This window comes from Macadamia integrifolia, unplaced genomic scaffold, assembly GCF_013358625.1.
Source record: "Macadamia integrifolia cultivar HAES 741 unplaced genomic scaffold, SCU_Mint_v3 scaffold1102, whole genome shotgun sequence".
NCBI lineage: Eukaryota > Viridiplantae > Streptophyta > Magnoliopsida > Proteales > Proteaceae > Macadamia > Macadamia integrifolia.
The window spans coordinates 236,653-241,435 of NW_024868087.1; the positions used below are offsets into that span (position 1 = coordinate 236,653).

Sequence of the window (4,783 nt, forward strand, 5' to 3'; positions counted from 1 at the left end):
AGGTCACTACGCAAAACCTTGAAACTACTTGCATGAATGAAGGATAAACCCACCTTACTACCAACCCAATCAGCCACTAATGTAATCTGTTGATCCGACATGGAAACAACAAAGGCTGACCAATACCTTGCTTCCAAAGAATCTATAAATTGGGAACTTTATCCACCCGATGATTATGAAAAAAATCAACCACAAAACCCAATTTATTCACCATAAGGAAGGCCTCTAATGTTCCGGAATAAAAGTCTTATCGGACAAGATTAAATTACTGAACATTGTCTGACCTGTTGGTCTGACCTCCTTTTTCTCTTACTCTGTTCCCTCCTTTCCTGCACCTATTGCACCTTTTTCTCTAGCAGAGATGGCCTTATCAACCGCCTCTACCTCCTGGAAATTCATGTCAACTCTAATGTTTTTAATCTCCATGACTGGGAAGCTGGAAATTTGTGAATCACCCTCACTTGCCAGGGAACGAACTAAAGTAGGGATGCGACCTCCTCTAAAATCCAGGCTGCCAGCTCCACCTCCTCTAAGGCGCTGCCTCTCTCCTTGGTCGCAGAGGTAAGGTTCTCAGTTTACTTCTCTCAGCTTCCGATGGCTCCTCCATAGAATCGACCTGCACTTCCACTTCATCCTCAGATGGGTTATTACTCCCTGGATTCGAACCCGACCAAGATCCATCTACCTCTCCCTCCTCCAGAATAGCAAGATTTAAATTAGAATATTTACCCATATCATAGGGGTCGAGGTTTCCGGTTAGAGGAGGATTTTAATTAGACGGTTAAGAGTCCAAGTGTCCAACACAATTTGAATATTGCCTTCCATATCTGCACCCTGATTGGCCGCAATTGAGTGATTTATGGAAGGGATATCTCAACCAGAATTCTCCACATTAAGGACTCTATCTTCCAGTGAGTTAACTCGTCCTGAGTCAACTCCATCTTCAACACAGGTCACACTTGGAATAGCAACAGCTTTGTCCATGGCCGCCTGCTTTTCTTCCTCGTGTTTCTGTTTTTTTTTTTTTTTTTTTTTTTTTTTTTTTTTTTTTTTTTGCTAAAGATAAGCAAAAGTATATTAATAATCATCAAATGTGAAGTTATAAATGCCCTTGAATCCTCTATTCCACCTCCGACATGGTCATCAACAGAAAAGAGACTCAAAGCAAGGAAGACAAAGTAAATTACATAAATCGAAATCTAGACCTATATTGAAGGTCCCAATCAAGCTCATAAGTTATAAAAGATGGAGAAGAATCCCAAATCTTTGAAATACGAGTAGTAGCAGCATGCTTGGCTAGCTTGTCCGCATTCCTCGTGTTTCTTGATTCTACATTCCCCCACATTATGTCCCAATCTTTTACAAAAACCACATCAAGTGATTCCATTCTTACTAAAGAACATCACGCAATCAACCTAACTTAGGTATCGAGCTTTGTCCATTTTTTAAAACGTCATAAACAATATTGTTTCATGCTGATGATTATCTTAATTACTTACTATGCAATGAACATTAAGTTAAAAAGGATCTGGTGGATGAACCACCATTCCCTTGAAACATGCTTAAGACATGATCATGTTCCAAGTGCTCTACTGATTTGAGTTAAAGACCTAATTGAGAATATGCTGTTTCATAGTTTTCAATTCTAAGGTGGAGCTTCGCCTGATAATGAATTACCTTCACAATGGACAGAGCTAAAGACCTGATGAGAAATTAAGGATAACTCCAAGACTACAGCTTGGGAGGTACAAGAAAGTCATTTGTTACGAGTGGCCACAAACATAGGCATTATATTCTTTCCTTATATCAAGGCTCTACACCTCACAACTTTGGAATTGTTTGTGTTGCCCCCTCTTAGACCCCTTTTAGACTTTACCTTAACAGCATCGAAGAATTGCAACAACCTACATACCATTAATGTTTCAATTTTAGAAATCAATCCATCAATGCATCACAGATTCCAACAATACCTAATATTGTTAATACCTTGGTGTCATTTCCACAATCTATATGGCTTTTAAAAGCAGTCTGACAACTTTTAGTGTAAATTTTTAGAGACTAACTATAAAAACTGCAGTTCAAAAGGTATATAATTAATCCTCTTAAAGAAATTAGTGTCCAATGCTAATGATTTTGTAACATAGAACCTAGGGTTGGTCTGGCGTTTTATAAATCTAGTCAAGCTCGGCCCAATTGCACCCTTTGAGACACATTAACAAAAACGAAATCACTGCTCCAAAACTCCAGTCCAAATGAGCAAACTAAGATTAATTATTTCTCATGTTGATAGTTGTTCTTTAGAAAATCCTGGATATGCAGGGGCAGGAGGAATTGTCCGTAACCATTTGGGAGAGTTTTTACATAGATTCTCAATCTTTATTCATATTGCTACCAACTTTTGGGCGTAAATGGAGGGTTTCTTCAAAGCAATCAAGGTGACTATGAGTATGAAACTAAACTGGTTCGAGATAGCGTGAGACTCCATGGCGGTGGTGTGGTGTATTAGGAAGAAGTCTATCCCATGGTCTTTCAGGCAAAGATGGTTATTTGATGCATAGTTTCTGAATAACGCCCAGTGGAGCATCAATCATTGTTTCAGAGAGGTTAATTCGGTGGCAGACTGCTTGGCGAAGCATGCTGCTGCTACAAGGTCATCATCTATGTGGGTCTCCCCTCCTTGCTTCTTGAGCAACAATATTGAGTGGGATGCGGTGAAAAGTCCTCGGTTTCTTTTTGTTTGATCCTCTGGTTGACCTCATTGTTTTTTGTTTTGTGTGATCTTAGTTTCTTTCTCTACTGATGACAATACCGAAGGTGGAGAAAGTGTTTAAGTTGGTGGTTTACTGTTGTTCGATTTGTGTTGTAATCATTCTTTTCTGTTAATATACTTTTCCTGGAGAATACATATACTCTTTATGTGCATCTCAAGAGAGTTGTATTCCTTTGGAGGTATTGTGCTTATTGTAGAAATAGTAATACTAAAACCTTAATTTTGTGTTTTATTTGAATATCCTAATACCTGAGAGAACCGATTCATGTCTGTAAACTTTTTTTTTGGCTTCTCTTCCGTCAATATGTGGACCTAGGCCACCCTCGTGCGCATTAGGGTCTCACTCTACTGAAACATTTTATGGTTATGACGCAATCCGTCATATTCAACAAAAAAAAAAAAAATAAAATAAAATAAAATCATCTTTTAGGGTTTTGGAAAACCCATAAGAAACCAGACCATGGTCGCCCACACAACCAATAGGTATAGATCCAGAGAACCCACATAAGCAGAAGGTTTCATCTCACATTTGGGTCATTCTTGATGCCCTTTTGTGCGATCTCTCATACTTTTGATGGAGCTAGAGAACCGAAACTGGTGCATATGTTTTTTGTTGGTTCTCCAAGACATAGGGGAGTTATTTTTATTTTGAATTTAGAGGTGGAGTAACAATATCTTGTTGAGTCTTGTGAGGTAACCTTTCATTTCTTCCTGAGTTATTGACTCTTCCATCAATTTTATTATAAATCTCAAGTTTTGGGGATAAACTAAAGAAGAGAAACATTGTAATCCTCATTCGATTTGAGTGGATTCCTCTCACAACTCTCCAGTATCTTTTTTTCTTTACCCTTAATGTTTTTCACGTTAAATTTGGTTGTGCTTGGTCTTTTTTTTTAATTTGTTTCATGGGTGAGAGATTCTTGCCGATCCGGCGTAAGAAACATCAGATCAGTGGGCCAATGGTAGGCTGCACAGGAGCATATTCAGCACACATCATATATTTGGGACTGAAATTTAGGATATGGATGGAAATAAAATTCCATCTTTGTTGCAGTTGAAAGGGAAAAAAAAAAGTAATAAAAGAAATGAAAGAAAGATGTCAACCCGCCATTACATATACATTCACAATGAAGGCACAAGGAGCAGAATATTAACAATGGTCTTATTCATTTATTAGGACAAAGACATTGAACCCCACCACCATTCAAAGTATCATTCCATCAACAAATTTTGCACATGCATTGTTTAAAGGGATAAATAATTGTCTGACAAAATCCCTCGCTCCCTGGGTATTTTGTTGCGCACTGTTCTTTGCATATGTCCTCACTTGGGCAGTCCCCCGTAGACATGTAGCAGGTGTCTGCATTCACCTTGAAACCATCTTCTCAGAAAAAAAAAGAAGTTCTCAAATATATAAATCAGCATATAAGTATGGCATGACTGCATCTATAAATTAGAGGTCTTTTTGTTTCTATATATCTCTGGAAATGATTGTGCATAAGGTTTTGAGAAATATACCTGAGATAACAATAAGGAACGCCAAAAGGAAGTAAAAGGAGGGAGAAAGCTTTGCCATCTTTGAAACAAAAACTAGTTTGCTGTTTCACTACAATGTTTTCAGTCACATCTTTGTCAAGGTCTTTATAGCTTATGGAGCATTTATGAGATTTATGTCAAGATTTTCTTAGATTATTATTTTTTTTACCTTATATATAGTTTCATAAATGTTAAAGATTTTTTTAGATTATTAAAGATTTTGTGGTATCTTTAAAAACCAACGGCTGTTACTTGGCAGAATATGTGGAGCCCAAAATTTTGGGACAGGTGTTCTCCAATCACATGAGCTGTCTCTTTTTTTTTTTGGCTAAAAGATCAATATTATTAGAAAGAAACAGGAAAAAAAATACTAGAGCAACTAAGATATCAAAAAATTCCAACTAAATTAATTCAACCTCTTCTCACCTTCGGCCTTGCCATTAGCAGAAAGACATCAACTAGAGACTAACAGAATCT

The 4,783-nt window shown here is 37.4% G+C and overlaps 1 long non-coding RNA gene across 1 annotated transcript; it reads right to left on the minus strand.

Moving 5' to 3' along the window:
• Positions 1-3,915: 3,915 nt before the first annotated feature.
• On the minus strand, positions 3,916-4,425 carry LOC122062762. Its single transcript, XR_006135086.1, has 2 exons — positions 4,289-4,425; positions 3,916-4,151 (listed from the first exon to the last, which is right to left on the minus strand). It is a non-coding gene; the product is annotated as an uncharacterized LOC122062762 (long non-coding RNA).
• Between the last annotated feature and the right edge of the window lie 358 nt (positions 4,426-4,783).